The sequence below is a fragment of the Bison bison genome, unplaced genomic scaffold (assembly GCF_000754665.1).
Source record: "Bison bison bison isolate TAMUID 2011002044 unplaced genomic scaffold, Bison_UMD1.0 scf7180017864314, whole genome shotgun sequence".
Taxonomy (NCBI): domain Eukaryota; kingdom Metazoa; phylum Chordata; class Mammalia; order Artiodactyla; family Bovidae; genus Bison; species Bison bison.
Genome location: NW_011494886.1, coordinates 1,362,654 through 1,385,018, shown reverse-complemented (window position 1 = coordinate 1,385,018; position 22,365 = coordinate 1,362,654). Strand labels below are relative to the sequence as shown.

At 41.0% G+C, this 22,365-nt stretch overlaps 1 protein-coding gene across 3 annotated transcripts in view; it reads right to left on the bottom strand.

The window, feature by feature from the left end:
- The window catches only part of PHLDB2 (pleckstrin homology-like domain, family B, member 2), a 242,637-nt gene that overhangs the window by 198,283 nt on the left and 21,989 nt on the right, over nucleotides 1-22,365 (bottom strand). Inside the window, exon 2 of one of the 3 annotated variants that reach the window (XM_010852731.1) lies at nucleotides 1,354-1,552. The exons of the other annotated variants lie outside the window; for them this stretch is intronic. The gene's annotated coding sequence lies outside the window, so the exon portion shown is untranslated. The remainder of the gene's footprint in view (nucleotides 1-1,353; nucleotides 1,553-22,365) is intronic. 3 annotated transcript variants of the gene reach the window in all.

Sequence of the window (22,365 nt, the reverse complement as noted above, 5' to 3'; positions counted from 1 at the left end):
AGGTCTGTCTAGTCAAGGCTATGGTTTTTCCTGTGGTCATGTATGGATGTGAGACTTGGACTGTGAAGAAGGCTGAGCGCTGAAGAATTGATGCTTTTGAACTGTGGTGTTGGAGAAGACTCTTGAGAGTCCCTTGGACTGCAAGGAGATCCAACCAGTCCATTCTGAAGGAGATCAGCCCTGGGATTTCTTTGGAAGGAATGATGCTAAAGCTGAAACTCCAGTACTTTGGCCACCTCACGTGAAGGGTTGACTCATTGGAAAAGACTGTGATGCTGGGAGGGATTGGGGGCAGGAGGAGAAGGGGACAACAGAGGATGAGATGGCTGGATGGCATTGCTGACTCGATGGACGTGAGTCTCAGCGAACTCCAGGAGTTGGTGATGGACAGGGAGGCCTGGCATGCTGTGATTCATGGGGTCTCAAAGATTCGGACAAGACTGAGAGCCTGAATTGAACTGAACTGAGAAAAATAGATCATCAGTTTGTAAAGACACACAGATAATCCTTGTTTAACATTCAAATAATATACTGTTTAGGCTTCCCTGGTGGCTCAGGAAGAGCCGCAGGGTTTGATCCTTTGGTTGGGAAGATCCCCTGGAGCAGGGCATGCCACCCACTGCAGTATTCTTGCCTGGAGATTCCCATGAACAGAGGAGCCTAGTGGGCTATAGTCCATTTGGGTCCCAAAGAGTTCAACATAACTGAGTGACAAACACTTTCACTTTTTCAAGTTTGATCTGAGTTTTAAGTAATTCTGATGCCACTAAAGTCTGAGAGCCACTATAGGAACAGTAGCCAAGAGAGGCTGTGTGTGGCCTAGTGGACATCACATAACATAAAGTGAGTTACTATGGGACTCTGTGAACAAAAGAAAATTTAGGGAAAAGAGAGTGGATCTGATGGCAGAAGAAAACCTAGGAAAAAGCATAATCTCCATAGATTCCTCAGTTCCAGTTTTTGCACAGGTACATCTACAAAATTGTCATGTTTTCTTTAGGGATTCAGAATGGATCTTTGGGTTTCTTAGGACAAACTTGCCTGTCTTGAGTCCTGGGAAGTAAATAGAGATGCTCTGTATAAGATACTCTCAGGCCATGGACAACATAATGAGAGCTCAAGCACATTTCACATGAGACCATGAATTATCTCCTAATTTCACTGAAACTGGTCAAGTACAGTGTTCCAGGAAAGGCAACATCAGCCCTGAAGCTGAATTGGACTCTTAATGCATTTTCTGAAATCTTCAGTTCTAAAGCCTGGTGAGGTGGATGGATCTATAATTACCTGTATTAGTTGGCTAGGGCTCCCATAGACTGGGTGGCTTAAAAAAACAGAAATTTATTGGCTCACCGTTCTGGAGGTAGAAGTCTGAAATTAAGGAGTTGACAAAATTGGCTCCTTTCTCAGGCTGTGAGGGAAGGATTTATCGCATCCTTCTCTCCTTGGCTTGCAGACGGCCATATTTATGTTCACATGGTGTTTTCTCTGTATGTGGGCCTGTGTCTAAATTTCCCAGATATATATGTGGCTGAGTCCCTTTGCAATCCACCTGAAACAATCACAACATTGTTAATAGGCTATACTTGAGTATAAAATAAAAAGTTAAAAAAAAAATGTCCCGCTTCTGTAAGGGCATCAGTGGCATCAGCTTGGGTCCACCCTAATAATCGCATTTTAACTTGATTGCATTTTAAGATCCTATTACCAAATAAGGTCACATTAGGAGATATTGTGATTTAAGATTTCATCATACAAATTTTGTGTGGTGGTGTTGGTGGGGAGGTATCATTCAATCCATAGCAGTATACCTATTTTCAAAATGAGAAGTTATATGACTCTTTCAAGGAAGTGGGTTGGCTGGGTGATGGCAAGGAAACCCAGAGCTCTCCACAAGATTGTGCTGATTCCTATGCTTATAAAATATATTTTCTAGGGCTTGTCAAGTGGTCTGGATTTGCTAAAAGCCAGACCACTTACCAGGAGAAAGGGAGGGCAATGATGTGGAGGAATATGTAACATCCACACCAGGGTAAAAACGTGTTTCACATCTGACACTAGTTGAAGGACTTAGCACCCACGACTTTGCCCAGTTGAATCGTGCCATCTATTTCTCTGGAGGAAAATCAGATGATGTGATAGGACTCCTATTTCTCTTCTATTGTGTTAAACAGATGGCATCAAACAGCACGTTGAGAATATGATGCATATGGGGAGTTACCACAAGCCGGCGTCCTTTTGAGGAAAAAAAGAAATGTGGCACATAATTGAAGGAAATCACATAAAGATGAACAGAGAATGAAAGAACTGTTTCTAGTAATCTGGAACCAAAATGCCTTTGGCCTCTTTGTTCTCTAAATATTCACATTTGAGAGAGGACTGGTCTGATTTATGATACTGTACTAAATGTCCCTTTGTTAGAAAACAAGAGAAAAGAAATACCATACATTAAACCTAAGTTTTAGAGCTGAGCATTAACTTCAAATTATATTCCGCATAGTTTGGATTGTTTTATAATGCAAAATGAAAGAAAGAGAAGAAATGAACATAAATCCTTATTTAGGAAATCATAATTGTTCAGTTTTACTCATTAATTCCTTATTAGTGTTGTATAGTGGAGGTCTCTTTAACTAGCAAGAACCACTGTCTTCATAGAGGACTCATTTTCTCAGAACTTCCTATGACAAATGCTGCTTCTCATAAAGCCTCTCTGTCTGAGCTTTCTGTGTCATTGGTGTGACTGCCTCTTGGCTTACCTTTCTGTCTTCTCTTTTTTATGCTGATTGGTGGCTTTTCTTCTTTTGGCTCCTAAACTATACATTCTTTCCAAATTTTCTTATTAATAGCTTTGCCATAAGATTTTTAAGGCTAAGAATCTATCTCCTATTTCCTTAGCAATATATAGGCATACCTCATTTTATCACGCTTCCCAGATACTGTACTTTTTATACATTGAAGGTCTGTGCCAACCTTTCGTGAAGCAAGTCTGTTAACAGCATTTTCTCCATCAGTATTTTCTACTGCATGTCTCTGTGTCAAGTTTTGGTAATTCTCATAGAATTTCAAACCTTCCACCAGCAAAAAATTATGATTCTCAGAAGGTTCAGATGATGATAATATTTTTTAGCAATAAAGCACTTTAAAATTAAGGTATGTGCACTTTTTGAAACACTATTGCACACTTAATAGACTATAGTGTAAACAGCTTTTGTACACACTGGGAGACCAAGAAATTTGTGTGACTTATTTTATTGAGATATTCACTTTATTGTGTCAGTTTATTGTGTTGGTCTGGAACCGAACACACAATATCTCTGAGGTGTGCCTCTACTTAAATGAGTTCAGCCTAAGCATCTTTGGACAGAATGTATTTCTATCTTCTCTTCCTGAGAAAGACTGGAAAGAAACAAGCATAATAATTACTGGGAAGCTCTATACCAAGGTCGCATGTGGGGAGCCCTATACCAAGGTCACAGGGCAAAAATCTCTGGAGCTGATTAAGCCCCATAGGAACTATTTCCATGAGCCTCAAGATTCGAACCTGTCAGTTCCCTGACCCCATATTAGGTAAAATACCCACCCTATTACCCACACTATAACATCCTAACCAATCACCTAATGCCACCATTCCAGTAGGAATTTTCGTTATCTTTTTTTTTATTTTTTTATTTTTAAACTTTACAAATTGTATTAGTTTTGCCAAATATCAAAAGGAGTCCTCCACAGGTATACACGTGCTCCCCATCCCGAACCCTCCTCCCTCCTCCCTCCCCATACCATCCCTCTGGGTCATCCCAGTGCACTAGCCCCAAGCATCCAGTATTGTGCATCGAACCTGGACTGGCAACTCGTTTCATACATGATATTATATATGTGTCAATGCCATTCTCCCAAATCTTCCCACCTTCTCCCTCTGCAACAGAGTCCATAAGACTGTTTTATACATCAGTGTCTCTTTTGCTGTCTCGTACACAGGGTTATTGTTAGCATCTTTCTAAATTCCATATATATGCGTTAGTATACTGTATTGGTGTTTTTCTTTCTGGCTTATCGATATCTTGAGGTTATAAAAATTGTCTGAAAGTCGTTTAGTCGTGTCCAATTCTTTGGACCTCATGGACTACATAGTCCATGGAATTCTCCAGGCCAGAATACCCAAAACCATATTGCTTCATACTTAAGGAAAATTTTAATTTCTTTCTCCATCACTTTTAAATCCTTTATCTCTAAGAAAATATGCATACACCATTCTAACATTCCTACATACCATTCTAGGGTGGGAGTGAAAGTGAAAGTCGCTCAGTCATGTCTAACACTTTGTGACCCCACAGACTATTCAGTCCATGGAATTCTCCAGGCCAGAATACTGGAGTGGGTAGCCTTTCCCTTCTCTAGGGGATCTTCCCAACCCAGGGATGGAATCCAAGTCTCCTGCATTGCAGGCAGATTCTTTATCAGTTGAGCCACCAAGGAAGCCCGAGAATACTGGAGTGGGTAGCCTATTCCTTCAGGGGATCTTCCCAACCCAGGAGTTAAACTGGGGTCTGCTGTATTGCAGGCAGATTCTTTACCAGCTGAGCTACCAGGGAAGCCTTACAAAAATTGTCAACTAGCCTGCAAAAGAGTTCCACTCTCACTTGAGCTGGCCTGCTGTTCTAACAGCATCTCCTACTCTAATAAACTTTATTCTCCTTTCATTCTGCCTCAGGTCTGAAAATTTTTTTCCAACCTGCACTCAGACCAGGACAATTACCACTGCCTCCAGGACAATTGCCAAATCTAAAGGAAATGCATATTACTGAACGGCCCCAGGACTATGGGAAGGTGAAGACTATGGGAACTTCAAGGTTGAACTGTGCTTTCTTTGTACTCTTGAGAGTCTTTGAGCTCTACATCCAGGCTTATCCATTACAGATCCCTTCCTTCACATTTTTTTCTAAGATAGGGAGGGTGCAGTTGATCCAGTGTTTTGGTGAAGAAAGATTTACCTCCAGGAAGCTGGACTTTTTTAGGATACTGTGAGAGATCCTCATTGGATCAACTTGGAGAGTGAGGCATAATTGTAGGAATTCTTTGGACCTCATGGACTACATAGTGAATTAATATTTGGTTTATAAAATAGATACCATAGCCCGTAAACCATAAATACTTCGGAAATACATTGCAAGAGTAGAAAGGGACTTTCCATATAAATTGAAATGTTGCCTTTTGCACGTTACTAACTGCTTTGCTATCTTCCTTTTCCTCCTTCCTTCCTGCACCACCCCCCACCAAGTTCCACTTAAATGACAAAGAGACACTTAAAATTGCTCCCTGGGAAAAAAGTCATGACAAACCTAGATAGCATATTAAAAAGCAGAGATATTACTTTGCCAACAAAGGTCTGTCTAGTCAAAGCTATGGTTTTTCCAATAGTCATGTATGGATGTGAGAGTTGGACTGTGAAGAAGGCTAAGCGCCAAAGAATTGATGCTTTTGAACTGTGGTGTTGGAGAAGACTCTTGAGAGTCCCTTGGATTGCAAGATCAAACCAGTCAATCCTAAAGGAAATCAATCCTGAATATTCATTGGAAGGACTGATGCTGAAGCTGAAATTCCAATACTTTGGTCACCTGATGTGAAGAACCAACTTATTGGAAAAGACCCTGATGCTGGGAAAGATTGAAGGTAGGAGGAGAAGGGGATGACAGAGGATGAGATGGTTGGATGGTGTCACTGACTGGATGGACATGAGTTTGAGCAGGCTTTGGGAGTTGGTGATGGACAGGAAAGCCTGTCATGCTGCAGTCCATGGTGTTTCAAAGAGTCGGACACAACTGAGCAACTGAACTGAACTGATACTTAGACTAGGAGGACTCAGGAAAGTTTACATAATAAGGGGATTCTTGCCCAGATCCTGTATAGTCCAAGTATATAGGTAATTTTCCAGTCCACAGTTAAAAAGGGCCTAGGCTGAGGAGCTACAGTACATGGGGTCACGAAGACTCAGACACAGTTGAGTGATTGAGCACACACACACACACATACAGTTCTTTAAGAGCACCTTCTCAAATAACAGTCATCGAGATTTCTCATTCCAGTTATTCACAAGCATCAGCTCAGGGGCTTGCTCTGTACTGTACACTATGCTTAAGGATCTCCCGCCATTAGCATTGTTGCAGAAGAGCTCAATTTCTCTGAAAAAGAGCTAAATTTGTCCCAAAGCTTGCATTAGCAGCTCTTCAGGACTAATTGTATAGCAAAGCAATGAGGAAAACTTAAATACTTTAATTGAGACATTAATATCATTTCCATAAACTCAGTGTACATTCTGAGTTCTCATTCATTTAGCAACAAGGTATAAATATACATGCAATTGTAGAAAAATATACTAATTCTGCTAATTTATGTATACAGAAAAACAAATCTAAAATAATTGCTCTCTGAGTTAAATTTCAAGCCAAAGTTTCATTATATCCTCTATAATTACATTTCTTGGCCATTCTATTCTCCTTCTTATGGAACATCCCAAACAAACCAGTTTCCATGCACATGAATTGCATAACGTTAAAAAAATGTACAATTAGAAGATGATTTGGACAAGGCTGCCAAAAATCTGGATTAGTTATCATGTTAGGGTTTCCAAACTCCTTCTCTAGCACCTCTGCTATCAGAGTGCTTTGAGTTGTATTAAATTCAGATCACACTTTCAGCATCCATTCTCTGCATCTTCCCACTCTTACTTTGTGACTCATTAGTCTTTCTAAATTATCATCTACATGCCCTTCTGTGATTTTCTTCCATGGTTATTCATCTTTTTAATATAGAAAGTATATAGGGGAAAATTGTCTTGACTAAATAGATTAGACCAGAGTTCTTAATGTTTGTTTTCTAAGGGTGTGAACCAACCATGCATCTGGCAAAGGATGCTGCTGCTGTCGCTAAGTCACTTCAGTCATGTCTGACTCTGTGCAACCCCACAGACGGCAGCCCACCAGGTTCCTCTGTCCTTGGGATTCTCCAGGCAAGAATACTGGAGTGTGTTGCCATTTCCTTCTCCACTGGCAAAGGATAGGTCAAGTCATTTCCCTTTGATCTGTCTGCTCTTTGTTTTCATTTATAAATGATGTTGATACCTACTGTTAAGGTTGTTGGAAGAATGGTAGATCTCACCTCTAAATTCATCAGAGCAATGCTCTGCAATAGTCAGTGCTCAATAACTGATAGCTGTAATTATCATCATTATTAGGAATTCTTATGACAAAGCCTTTGTATTTTTCCTTATATCTCACATAACATTATTAAACATAACTTTTAATTTGGTCCCCCTATTTCTGCAACTCGCTCCTGATGCCATGTCTCTCACATCAGATGCAGGTGGAAGCCAATCCATCAGGAGTGTTTTTCCAGTTTGTGGCTATCGTGTTTGGTTTCCCAGCAGCACAGAGGGAAGGCACACTGGGGAATGAAACCACACCCAAGCTTTGGAGTTGATAAAAGAGCCAGATAATGAAAATATTTCTCTTAGGGCTGGCTTTGGCAAGATTTTCTGTTTAAATTAAAAACACTATGAAGTTTTGGCCTAGTAAATTGAATATTCTTTTAAATAAAAAGAAGTTAACATGATCAAGGATGTGACAGAGTTAGGATATACACATGACTAAAATTATTTCAAGTCATCTTTATTTCAGCTTTTTTTAAAGGATGAAAACCGTAAAAAAAGCCATGAAAACCACCCCAAACCCTGACAGCAGTGCCCCTTCCCAGAACCTGGTATTTCTTCTCACATTTCTAGTCCTGGCACTTCTTCAGTCAGCACATCTCAAACCAGACGTGCCAAGCCACTCAGTGCTTTCATCCCCAGCATTTTCCTATCTGATCGCCATCAGTTTCCTGGAGCTGGAGTGTTGATTAGCCCCAGAACTTATGATCAAATTTATTTGTTTCTTTCTGACTTTATTAATTTCTTGAAACACCTAACCATCCCTGAAGGGTTACTAGTCAGAGGGTAACTCTGTAGCCTAATAGCATGTTTAGAGAAACACTTGGTGGGAAATGCATTCCTGCAGCCCAGCACCCAGAAAACTCAGCCTCTCCCAGATCCTACCTGGGAGCACTCAGCAGGGAAGGAGGATAGTCAGCAATGGAATCCCCCTCCCAGCCACTGGCTTTCTCTTCTCTGCTGGGTCTGTAGTCCCTGTGCGTTGGGAGCAACAACCTGCAAAGGGGTGACTGTCACGGTGTCAGGTGCCACCGGGCAGGTGTTCCTAGACCTTGGCTAAAAGGAGGGTCACTTTTATGCTGAATAAAGTCAGCCCTCCATATCTGTGGACTCCAATAACTCTGTGTCAAAAATACTTGAAAAAATTCTAGAAAGTTTCAAAAAAGAAACTTGAATTTGCTGCATACCGGCAACTATATATATAGCTTTTACATTGTACTAGGTATGATAACTAATCCAGAGATGATTTAACAAATATAGGAGGATATGTGTGGATGATGTGTGTGGGTTGTGTGCAAATACTATATACCATTTTAAAAAAGGAACTTGAGCATCCATGGATTTTGGTGTCTGAGGAGAACTTGGAACCAGTCCTTCTGAGGATACTTAGGGATGACTGTATATATAAGCTAAATGCCACTGGCAACTTTTTCTGTAGGTAAGCCAGTTTGGCTCCTTTGAGCCACCCAATATCAGCATAGCTTTTCCAGTGAGGAGTGGGAAAGAAAAGGGGGCATGTAAACAAGTTTCTAACTTAAGAGATGTTGGTGGCAGCATCTGCTATGGGATATTAGGAATAAAGCTAAAAGTCCAACTAGACTTGGTCTGATATAAAATCTGTTCTGTGATATATCTCAATAACTTATTGAGAATAAGCATAAACCCTTTGCTTGCTAATTTCCTGATGGTTAAAACAATTAAGTTTATTTGTTTAATCAACAAAGGCTTAATTAAGCAGGCATTCTGCCAAGCAAAGGATATATAAAGACATAAAGATAATAAGTTACTGTCTCTGCCTGAAAGAGAAATTCAAGTAAACTAATCACAGCAATCCAACGGTGAGATGATATGCCAATTGTGGCAGAAAACACGAAGGTACAGAAACACACTTCATAGAGATCTCAGGAGTCAGGGAAAAGCCTCCCTAAAATCCAACTTTCTTGAAAGGCTGACTTTCTCTGACTTTAAGGGACTCTCCAGCACCCTTGGCTGTTCTCATGGCATTTGGGTCATCAAGGGGTTTCATACTTTAATGTTCATTGAAGGCAACTGGAAACTTGATAAAAATGAGGTTCCTGAGCTCCCACTCCAAGAATTTTTTATTATGTTGCTTTGGAGCAGAGCCTGGGAAATCATTTTAATTTTTATTAACAAGTTTTGTAGGTGATCCTGCTAAAAGTAGTTCTCACACAGTACTTTGAATGACGTTGTCGAGAGCATTGAATTTCCTTGGTCTCCTTCACGAAGGATTCTTCTCAGACCTTTACAAATTCAACTCATGCAGCAAAAAAAACGTAGCTTCTTACCTGTTTACTGCATTGTTTGCTTCTATGCTTAAACCCAGGGAAAATACTCTGGGAATCAGAAGTATTTGATTTGCAGAAGTGGGAGTGGATAGAGGAGGGGATCTTGGCCTCATCCACTCGCTGTGGTGAAAACCCAGACTGCATTCCTCACACACACCAGCCCCCTTCAGGAGACAGAGCTGTGGGGCCTCTGAAGAGAGTGTGAGGGAGGTGGTCTGGGAGGTGTTTCATTTATGAAACCCTCCCTTTCCCTGAAGCATGTGGACATACAAAGCAAACAGATTAGTTCTCAGGGAGGAGGTAAGCCCTTTGATGAAGAAAGCCACCTTGAATATTCTCTTGGGGGAAGTTTTACCTGTGAATCTGAACCAAGAAAAATGCTAATGCAAATGAAAAAGAGAATTTAGACTTGGCTGGGTCTCTGGCACAAACTTTTCTAAGAAGCATGTCATTCTCAGTGTCTAGAGAGACCAGGCTGATCTCGTCATTTATCAGCCCAGGGAACAGAGCTGTAAAGAGCCTGTCAGTTTTGGGGGTGAACCCACAGTCACAGAAACGTGTAGCCTTTGTCATTTAGATGCTACATCCTTTCAAGGGTTTTTTCTTCTCCCTCTTCTCTTCCTTCTACTCCTTCTCTTTTCCCCTTAAAAAAATTATTTTACCTCAAGAAGTATAAAGATAATTTATTTTAAAAAATATATCAGAAACATAACATTAAATCCTTTCAAAAATGCAACTTATAGAACTTTCCAATATCACATTGAAAAAGACTTTCTTCTGACCAGTCTCCTTTTGAATGGTAACAATAATAATATAGATTTTGGGCCATCACATCCTTGACTAGCCCATGGGGACTAGGATTTTTATCACTGCTTCCCTCTGCTCATCTTCCAGGTGGAGACTTACAGCACTGAGATGTCAGATTTTCACTCTTGGTTTCCAATACCATCTTTATGATATATGAACCATGTAATATTGGCAAGTCATTTCATATTCTGAATACATTTTTCCACTCTTGAAATGGGTACAGTAACATGAGCCCTTTTATTGTAGTTCTAGAATAGCAGAAGCTAAAGTGTTTTGTACGTTCTACAGCAGGGTCCCCAACCTCTGGGATTTAATGCCTGATGATCTGAGGTGGAGCCTATGTAATAATAATAGAAATAAAGTACATGACAAATGTATGTGCTTGAATCATCCTGAAACCATCTCTTCTCTAACCCCTGCCCCAGTCTGTGGAAAAATTGGCTTCCATGAAACCAGTCCCCGGTGCCAAAAAGTTGGTGACCGCTGCTCTAAAGCATTTTTCTAAATGTGTTCCTTTAGTCTTCGTCTTATAACCTGGTGTGTGTGTGTGGGAGGGGTGTGCCTGAGCCAAAAGATTTGTTATTTCTGGAAAGAAAATATAATGTGAGAGTCACAGAGTCTCAGAGGACAGCCATTTTATATTTGCATTAAAAATAATAACAAATAAGTGTCAAACTAAATTCACAAAGTTTTACTAATTGGTACTCACTGGGGAAAAGGTTACCTACACATATATGCACACACTGGGAAAATCAGAGAAAAAGTAATGAGCAAACAAAGATCTAAATACTTGCTGAGAGGTGATAAATGCTTCCCCAGACAAACTTGCTACATCCCAAAGGAGCCTGCTATCTGGAAAAACACATTGATGATGTAATGGGAACCTTTTCCAGAGGAAGCACCTTCTGCTGAGGGAAACGTGGGCCTCTGGCCACAAACAGTGATTTTCAGCATGTGTCTCTGGCCTGTCCTTCTCATTACCTCAATTTTCCATTTATGAATTGATGATTCTGCTCCTTTCTCTAAAATACTACATAGGAGTACTGGAAAATGAAGTAAATTTTGTGAAATTATATGAGAGGCTAAAAGATAAAGTAAGTAAAATTCAACAATAGATTTTTATGGGTGAATTCATCTTCGAACTGCTGAGATACTGCGGCAATCACCAAATATACTCAACCCAGCAGGATTCTTAATCTCTGTCTCACTAAACCATCTGTGTTTCATCAATTCTCACCCATCTGCCCAAACACTGAAAAGAGAAGCTAAAGATCATACAGCTTCAAGATGGAGCAAAACACAGAAGGTTGATGGGAAACTTTCTAAAGCAATAGGTTATAGACAGTGATGCACAACCAGGGTCGTGCTGCTGCTAAGTTGCTTCAGTCGTATCTGACTCTGTGCGACCCCATAGATGGCAGCCCGCCAGGCTCCCCCATCCCTGGGATTCTCCAGGCAAGAACACTGGAGTGGGTTGCCATTTCCTTCTCCAATGCATGAAAGTGAGAAGTGAAAGTGAAGTCTCTCAGTCATGTCCGACTCTTAGCGACCCCATGGACTGGAGCCTACCAGGCCCCTCCGCCCATGGGATTTTCTAGGCAAGAGTACTGGAGTGGGGTGCCATTGCCTTCTCCAACCAGGGTCCTAAGAGTATGTATATAATTTTCACAGGTTCACTTTTCAACCTGAGACATCTCAGACATGAGGAAGCCAATTCTCTAACATCCCCGTCCCTTGAACATGCTTGAACGTGCTTCGGCATGCCATTAGCCCTTTGGCTCTGTTATTTGGGAATATATTGATGAGACTCCAACAAAAGCTTGATCTGAAGCTACAAAATATTCAGACTCGGGTAAAAACAGATGATGAAATTGGGCAGTGGCTTGTGAGGCCAAAGAGCTTGTCCTTATAATCTCTGGGGTGTTGTAATAATGGGAGAGGATAGAGTCTGACAACTTGACCAAGAAAAGCTTTGGACTGAAGTGAAAATGTTTATTTGGACTTTGGGTTCCCTCCCATACCCCCAGGCTCTAATAGTCTCAACTGGCTTCCCATCCTCCTTTTGACCTAGATACTTAAAGGAACTTAAAGGGAATACATCTCTCTCTTCCACAGGGCAAGCCACATCCAAACTTATAGGGTTTCACACACAATACTGAGGTCACTTACTCACTAAACAAAAGTCAAGCCCACAGGGATACTGATGAATGCTGCCCTTAGGTCATAAATAACAGTCCTGTTACATTGGCTCTTCACTAACAATTTCCATCTGGTAACACTCACAGCTGCATGTCTGACCATGGGTCAGAGGTGAAAGGGAGGCAGCCGTTCACTGAAGGCATTGTTTTCATTGGTCCATAATTAAAGACTCAAGAAATTGCCCATCAGCGGCCAGAAGGCTCCTCAGGCTTTTTGTGAATCTCTTCCTCTGGCAAATGTGAGAGTGGGAGTTAGTTTGATGGTATGCTGAAGCATTCCAGACATGAATCTGAGCATTGTCTCTGAGGATCTCTGCACGTAGGCCCAGCTCAACAATGCAAAGTAAGCTGGCAAGGCAGAGCAAACTCCAGGAATACAGGTGGTTTGGAGTGATGAAGGTTTGCAGGAAGACATTTAAATCCCTGGCAGTTTTACAGACCTTTATTCAGCAAGGGTCCCTTAACATTGCTGTGGCAGTGATTCATGTATTTGTGGCCAGATCAGAGGTGTGGGTGGGGGACTGACTGGCTAGCTGATGGGTAGACATGCCGCTCTCCAGATCTCCTCTACTGTCCCTGAATTCTTGTGACTGGTGAGTTCCATTGTTTTCATTCATGGAGTAGCGGTTAGTCTAAGAGAGGGAAGGGTCCTCTTCAGGTCATCTTTTTAGCACCAGACTCTCACCAACTGCCTCTTACACTGTCTTTCTCTACAAATGCATCATAAGCTTAGTCTGCTGTTTACAGAAAATAATAACCTGACTTCAATGCAGAAAAACATTTGTTACAAACTACATATACACATAGGTAACTTAGCTGTTGAACTCAGGTTAACTCAACAGGGTTGGCTTTTTAAAAAACTGTTTATTTTCTATTGGAGCATAGTTGATTAACAACATTGTGATAGTTTCAGGTGTAGAGCAAAATTATTCAGTTATACATGTATCTATTCTTTTTCAAATTATTTCCCCATTTAGGTTGTTACATAATATTGAGCAGAGTTCCCTGTGCCTATAGTAGGTCCTTGTTGGTTATTCATTTTAAATATAGTATGGCCAGCCCCAACTCCCTAACTATCCTTTCCCCAAATTTCTCCCCTCAATAAGATTTTATGTTTAAAATCTTTTAGTTCTCCTCAACAAATGTCATCACTTTGTAATTCTGCCCTGCAGAAACTCTGTTGTATTCCTGCAACCCAGTTTCCAGTCACGATTCCCTAAAACTAAATGATATAATTTGCTTGTACATTACTCAGGTTAGTAAAAATTTATTTAAGTCCTTTCTATAACAGAAAAGTGTACTCACTTGCTGCTCTCTGCTCTTGTTTTTTCCTAATTTTCTTTTGGGCACTCCCCATCAGATCAGTTATCTCTCTTTCTGATTCTCCTTTTCTAATTTACCTTCCAATCCTCACCCTTTGGGGCTTCCCTGGTGACTCAGATGGTAAAGAATCTGCCTGCAGGGCAGGAGATCCGGGTTCAATCCCTGGGTCGGGAAGATCTCCTGGAGAAGGGAATGGCTACCCACTCCAGTATACTTGCCTGGAGAATTCCATGGCCAGAGGAGCCTGGTGAGATACAGTCTATAGGATTGCACAGAGTAGGACATGACAGAGAGACTAACACACAACACTTCACCCTTCAGCACATCCCATCTTCATAAATTTCACCTGCTTCCCCTATGAAACTCAATTCACATACCTCTGAATCTGGAACTTAGAAAATCAAGCCTAATTCATTACAAAAATTAAAACCTCTACAGACAAATTGGTAGCCACATTGTAAAAAAATGATATTCTGGAGAATAGCAGCTACAACAAAACAAATATTTCCCATTGCTGGTAAATGTAATGGACCTGTGACAATAGCTAAGGATATAGCTATTGAGAATGGGATCAATGATAATCATGCTGGTTACCATTTGCTGAGCTTTCACTGTGCCAGGCATAGTTTTGAGCACTTTACATCTTATTTAATCTGACAACAACTAAATGAAGTCACAATTATCATCTACATTTTCAGATAAGGGAAGTAAGTTTTTTATGTTTCACTGACTATAAAGTGGTAGAGTGATTAAAACCCTTGACTGCAAGAATTTAGAACAAAACAAACAAAAAACAAAAACCCTCTGCTCCTAGTGAAAATGCCTGTTTTCGATCTTGAGTTCTATCACCAGTAATATTTGATTCGCTGGTTTAGTAGCAACAATCTACAAGAAGTGAATGTGGAAAAATAGCAAATTTTTACAGGTATCCTTTCACTGGCATGAGGGGTTCAGACCATGAGACCAGAAGTATGAGGAATTGTGCTTTATCCCAAACTGAACACAGCTTTCCTCCACTTCAATTCAGTTCAGTTCAGTTCAGTCCAGTCGCTCAGTCTTGTCTGACTCTTTGCGACCCCATGAATCACAGCATGCCAGGCCTCCCTGTCCATCACCAACTCCTGGAGTTCACTCAAACTGATGTCCACCGAGTCGGTGATACCATCCAGCCATCTCATCCTCTGTTGTCCCCTTCTCCTCCTGCCCCAAATCCTTCCCAGCATCAGAGTCTTTTCCAATGAGTCAACTCTTCTCATGAGGTGGCCAAAGTACTGGAGTTTCAGCTTCAGTGTCAGTCCTTCCAATGAATACCCAGGGCTGATATTTTTTAGGATGGACTGGTTGGATCATCTTGCAGGCCAAGGGACTCTCAAGAGTCTTCTCCAACACCACAGTTCAAAAGCAGCAATTCTTCGGTGCTCAGCTTTCTTCGCACTGTACCCAAATCCTTTGGTGAATCAAGTCCTGAGTAAAATCGTACCTTCATAGACCTGGGAAAAGTTCCCTGTGTATAATACAGTGAATTACCTGCAATATTTTATAATAACCTACAAGGGAAAAGAATCTGAAAAAAAATGTATATAATATATATATAAGAATATATATGTATATAATATATATAATAATATATATGTATATAATATATATATAAGAATATATATATATAAAAATCACTGTGCTGTATACACGAAAATAACATAATATTGTAGATCATCTATGCTTCATTTAAAAAATACTTTAGAAGTAAAAAAATCTCTTGACTTTTTTGTTTATAATTCCCTGTCTCAAATCAAGGTGACCACTATTCTCAGTCTGATCAGAATAACCAAACAGGGACTGTGAGACCAGATGCCTTAGTGAGGTGACTTTCTTAATTGATACAGTGCACTGAAGGGATGTCTTTGCTTTAATACCTCAAGGATATTTGTGCCCCTGCAGCCCCTAATGCCTAGTAAGAATTCAGTATGGGCTTTCCAAATAAAAGAATGCCTTGTCCTAGTTTATGTCAAGTTGGGAAAATGCTGCATTTGTCCAGGCTAGAATATTCCACATTTCACAAGCGTTTTTAGAGCAGATGTTAAGTGGGGCCCTTCAGAGGCTCTGTGAACCCTCTGAAATTACATGCAAAATTCTGTATTTACATGTGGGAATTTTGGTGAGGGTCTTTAGCATTCATCAAAATTTTAAGAAGGTTCTTGAACCAAATTATTTAAGAATCACTGCTTCATGGTTTACAAAATAGTTATGCTTAATTATTTTGGTTGATCATGTCAATGTCATGAGAAAGATAATATAATGATTGTTAATTTACAGAAGAAGAAAATTTGAAATTGAGAAGTATGGCACAGGTATTGAGTTTAAAAGCCTGGTGTTCTGGCTCCAGACTCTGTTCTTTCCATTTTCTGTGTGTGTGTGTGTGTGTGTGTGTGTGTGTGCGCGCGTGCAGAAAAAGAAACAACAATGAAATGTTAAGTGAATTCTACATGACTGATCAGAGATGGGATCCTCTCTCCCTCAAGACTCAATAAGTAGGTCCATGTCTTCCCACCCACCTACTGGCTTCAATGCTTGGGGAATTGGCTCTGGTCAGCACAAGTCCTAATGCCTCCACGGGTTGTTAACCCAGCAGAGAGATTTAAGAAGCAGGAAAGAAGACACATCATCACTTACTTTTGAGCCTTAGCTTCTTTATCTATATAGCAGAGTTTACAAAACCACTTACTCTGACCTGAATACATTTCTTTCTCCTTCTAAAGGCAGCTGAAGGCATTAAGTGATTTCTAGATCAATCGTCTTTCCTGGATGACTTGTACTACCTGACGTCTGGGACTCATTTTCTCATTTGAAGAGTGAGGGCTTTAGGACCAGGTTATTTTGTGGATGACTTTTAGCTTTAAAGAGCTCTGTCTGTTATACTATTGTGGAAGAAATGAATAAGGTAGGGGAAGGGAAAGTATAAAAGCATGAAAGCAGCCACTTTATTAGGATTCCTGGAGCCATGATTTCCCATTATCTTCCTTCACTGGTGTTTGGATTCATCCGTTTTTTTTTTTTTTGCTCGCTGCACCTTGAGTGCAGCATCACTGTTTTCTCCCACCACTTCAGGTAAACCATTGGTCAATTTAGGGCACTTTACGCACAGCTGCTGGTGGAGGGAGCCAGGGGCGAGGATGCTTTGTGCCTGTGCGTTTCCTCCATCCTCTGGCTCGTTCCCCTGAACACTGGAGGGTGTTGGCTTGATGACCTGTGTGGGCTTTTCGGTCAGTGATTCTGAAAGTCCTCCTCTGGATTATATCACCCAGGGATTAACATGTTCTCTCACAGCAAGGACAACTTAAGGCTTGGAAGACTAAATCTGACTCATGAAAAGTAAGGGAAGTTAGAGTTCAAGTCTGAGCAAGTGGGCTTTATTTCCTGCTCTTTGGGATCCCAGCTATCTTGTTGCACAACTCTGGGAGGTGCCTATTCTGTTGTATTCCCTATTAAAGGAGTCCCTGGAGCACAGTGTGGTGGGAGTAGCGCCCCCTGGAATTGAAAGATGCTACTGCCCTGCTTGTGATGCCTCGAGTACCTTCATTTCAACTCACAGAAGTTAACATCATCTGGAGGTTGAAATCTGAGGGTTGGGAAGTACTTTTATCGTGGTGCCCTTAGAAAACCTGGCAAAATTCCATATCAACACGTGTATGTGTGTGAGTGTGTGTGTGTGTGTGTGCTCAGTTGTGTCCAACTCTTTGCAACCCCATGGACTATAGCTGTCCACCAGTCTCCTCTGTCCATGGGATTTTCCAGGCAAGAATACTGGAGTGGGTTGCCATTCTCTTCTCTAGGGGATCTTCCTGACCCAGGGATTGAACCCACATCTCTTGCGTCTCTGGCATTGCAGGTGGATTCTTTACCACTGAGCTACCTGGGAAGCAAGGACAAAAATGGGATTGACAAAGAAGAGAGGCTAAGTTGGAGTTGAGAGTAATGAGTAATTTCTAAGTCCAGACAGCTAACCAAGTTTACCACCAGACACAGAAAAATGTACAGAAGACTATTTTACTCTAAATTCTTTCACTTTATATATTATATAGTAAAACTCTTAGCTGTTGGAGTTATTTTGGTCAGTTGTATGGAGTAGGGTGGTTGCAAGTGGTTTCAGGAGTTAATGGATTTCTTTGCTCAGTTTCCATGTGACCAGTTTACAGTTAAAAAAAAAACAAACAAACTGCTATTTCCTGGCTACCAACTAATGGCCAAGAGCTTCCCAAACATGACTTCACTTAATCCTCCCAGCAACCCTTTGAGGCAGATGTTATTATCCATCTCTAGTTTATAAACAGAAAATTGGATTTCCAAGATATTTATAATTTGCCCAAGATTGCACAACTTAAGTAGCAACCAGTTCCGTTCAGTTCAATGTTAGTGGTCAAATCAGATTTGTCTGATTCTAAAGTTGTGCTGTTACCAGAACACCAAACTGCTTCCTATTTAGGCATTATGTTTTCTTGAGCAAATATAGCCATAATCATTTGTTTACTGGCAGTAGAAGTAATGACAGTAATGATAGCAACATATGTGGAGCTCATTATGTGCTAGGAACTGTCCTAACACTTTATAATTCATCTAATAACTAATCCCTTGTTAAAGCTTACAATGTAGAGTCAAGCCCCATTTATGGATGAGGAAGACATGGAGAGGTTGAGAAACTGGCCCAAAGTCACTCAACTCACTGGTAAAGGGAGGAGCTGGGAATCCAAGCCAGAAGGGTGGGCTCCGGAACCTATGCAGGCCACTGGAGACTAGAGTAGGTTGTCAAGGACGTAAGTCATTCATTGACTTATCAGGAAACCCATTGTCCTGTTTAGACTGGTCTAGGCTTGCATTAGGCAGAGTTTCTGAAGAGATGACACTCTAGGAGAGAAAAGCGCTAGTGAGTCAATGAGAGGAACCTCTAAGTCCTTGGTTTTCATTGCCTGCTTGGACAACACACCCAGTTACAGGCAAGGTCTTAGAGCCAAGGGCAGCTCTGCCCTCCTGCCTTTCCTTGGGGGGCGCCCATGTGAGTGCTGGCCGAGGGGCACAGGAGAAGACGATGGGCTCGCAGAGTGACACATCCTGCATCCAAAGAGTAGGTTGTTTTAATTTTCCCTCTTCTCTGGTCATGTAGATGGATGTCTCTCCTTTTTCAGAAAAGTGAAATCAATTCTCTAGAATTCTTAGGAAATAGAGGGTTTTGAATCTACCATGCTTATGAATCTGCTGAGAGCACTGGGAAGTGAGGCTTCTTTTTTGCACATGAAGTCATATTTTAACTGAAACCAAAAGAAAAAAAAAAAGAGAGAGAGAGAGACTCGAGAGTCTGTGGGGATCAGAGCTGGGTATTGTGTTACAGAAATTTTCCATTTCAGACACAAACTACATACAGTGGTATGTGGGCCAAAAAAGGCAGAGAGAGACTCCAGGAGGGCCTGAAGAAATAATGCCTCCTCCTTTAATCCCAAGGAGTGTGTCCAGATTCTGGGGGAGGGCTGTCCAGAGGGTCTGGATCGGATCTCACTCAGAAGTCTGGGATTAGAGTGATGATGATACCAGCTGCATCACAGAGCTTGACTTCACAGAGCTCCCTAAAATACAAGAGAGTTAATTTCTCAGTGACTTGGTTTCCAATATTTGAAAATGAGACAAACACCTCAAAATTTGTTGGGAGCAGTAAAAATGGTATGAATAGTGGTATGATAGGCTAGTTATAGTATTATTAAGCAATACTTACTTATAATGCATGAACCACTGTGTTAAAGCTTTCTAAACATTATCTCATTTAATTCTCTCAACTTGATGAGATCAGTGATATTATTTTTTATAAATTTGTACCTGAGGAAACTACAGTTTAGAAAAGCTAGATTGACTTGAACAAGCTCATAGCTTTAAGTGGTGAGCTTGAGTCTCAAATGTTAGTCTGGCACCTATGAATTGACACCTATCCTGCCTTCCCATGGAAAGGCCAACCTTGGCCCACACTGCTCTGGTCCCAAGCTAAATCTTGTGGGAGCAATAGGGGACATCACTTAATTGACAGTGTGTTATGTTGACCAGCGCCCCCCACCCCACATCCTATTTTTTATCAGTGCCCCTTTCAGGTTAACATGGAAGCCCTATTTTAAAGAAATGCTGGATTGGTTTTCCAGGAATATAAACTGGTTTTGGTCCCTTGAGCTCAATTCTGAAATGGGTATTGCCTCCAGCAGTGCTTCTTATGGCTGTTCAGTATCCCTAACCAGCAGCATCGGCATCACCAGGAAACTGGCAGGAAATGTAAATTGTCTGCCCCTGCCCAGATGTGCTGAATTGGAAACCCTCAGGGTGGGGCTCAGCAATGCATGTTTTAACAACCCCACAAGCTGATTCTGATGCAGCTAAAGTCTGAGAGCCACTGGCCTCCAGGGCAGATAAAGGAGAGAGTTAAATCAGGACTAGAGGTCTCTGATTCTTAACAGCTGCTAGTGACTCACTCTCCCCAGTCATTCCCTTCTGGTTTCTGTCCTTTTTAGGATGAAGGATTTGCTCGCATCCCATCATGTGTGAAAAATTACATCAGCAGTGTCCATTCCTTTCTGAATCGATGTCCATGAGGAGACTTCGAGCTTTATCCCCTCCCGTGTGCAACATAGCCCCTCTGTTTTTAGAACCACTTGCTCATTTTCCAGTCTGGATGATTAACTTCAAGTTACCAGCATACCAGAAATAAAAAATAAGCTGTAATAAAACTGTGGTTCTAGGTTGAACTGAATGATTGCAAATTGGGGTTGAGTCTCCAAATCTGCTTGTTCTTGAAGGTTCTGAACACTGCAGCTACGTTCAAGCCAAGGGGCGTCTGGTTCCCCCCTTCTCGTCCCCACCCTGTCTAAAATTGGTGACAGAGGGTGAAGCAACTAAAGCTGAAGATGGGGAAAATCATCCCTTCAGTTTTTTAGTACAAGCTCTGACTCAGACTTGTCTGCTTCCCAGGATCACTGGTCCCACATATCTCTCAGTGGGAAACCTAAAATTGAATACACATCCCAGAAACAAGAAAATGGGATAGGTTTTCTTCCCTATAGTTCCTCCTCCTGAGACTGGTGTGAGATGGGTCTCCAGTCCAACACAAATCTGCCAATAAATTAACTCTGAGTTTGCTAGATTGTTTAGAGAAGGAAATGGCAACCCACTCCAGTATTCTTGCCTGGAGAATCCCACAGACAGAGGAGCCTGGCAGGCTACAGTCTATAGGGTCGAAAAGAGTCGGACACAACTTAGCTCTGTCTTTCTTTACTAGGCTAGGCTAGGCTAAGTCACTTCAGTCGTGTCCAACTGTGTGTGACCCCATAGACGGCAGCCTACCAGGCTCCTCTGTCCCTGGGATTCTCCAGGCAAGAACACTGGAGTGGGTTGCCATTTCCTTCTCCAATGCATGAAAGTGAAAAGTGAAAGTGAAGTCGCTCAGTCGTGTCCGACCCTCAGCGACCCCATGGACTGAAGCCTTCCAGGCTCCTCCATCCATGGGATTTTCCAAGATTGTCACAAAAGCCCATCTTGTTATCTTAGATGCTACTTTTCCTAATAGAAAAAATAGTGGGAAATTCTGCTTGACCTTGCCAGAAAATGGAAACCATAGTTATTGATGTGACCTGTATTTAGCATCTTTGGGATAGAAGAACATTTTCTTGTATCTCAACAAAGGTTTACTAACATTAAGTTCTGGTTGAAGGGGTCTTCAGAGTCCCTCTTATATCTCCAAATAAGGTAAAATAAGAATTAAAAAAAATGTGAGCATGGTTTCTGTTGCCAGAAACTGTTTTTGAGTTTCAAAAGAGTTTCACTCAGCACTTTGTGTTGCTATCTGGTCTTATTTTAATTCACTGCAGACGTACTGAAGAATTTAAGTCATGAGCACGAGTTAGCAACATCCAAATGAAGGCAAGATGTGTTAAGGGTTTAAACCCTGACATAGTGGAAGTGGAGACTAGCAATGCCTTTCCTGAGATGCTCTTACAGAAGTGTCATGGCTACAGACTAAATTCAGCAAGGGAGAACGCCAAAACTGGGACTTTCTCTGCTCTTCCCTATTTGACAGACACACCAAGTTCTCTACCCCTCAAGATCCTTATGTTACAAACAAATTACATGGTGTTTCTCTTATGAACCAACAATAAATATTTTATCTCAACATAAAATTTTGAATAACAGGTTTGGAGACAGAGAAATCCAAGTCCAGTGTCTTACATTCTCTCTTAATAGCTATGTGTCCTTGGGCCAGTAACTTAACCTCTTTGAGACTACTTTAAATTAAAGTAGGGATAAAAATAATCACCTATAAATTAGGGATAAAAGTAATCACTGCAAAGAGTTGCTATGAAGACTGATTTGGATAATGTCTAATGTTGGCATTTAGTAGCTGTTAGTATTATTTTTGCCATCTCAAACTCAATTGGTTCAAACAGTAAATTTAATGTTTAAACAAATATTCCCTGATGCCTATATATATATATATATATATATATATATA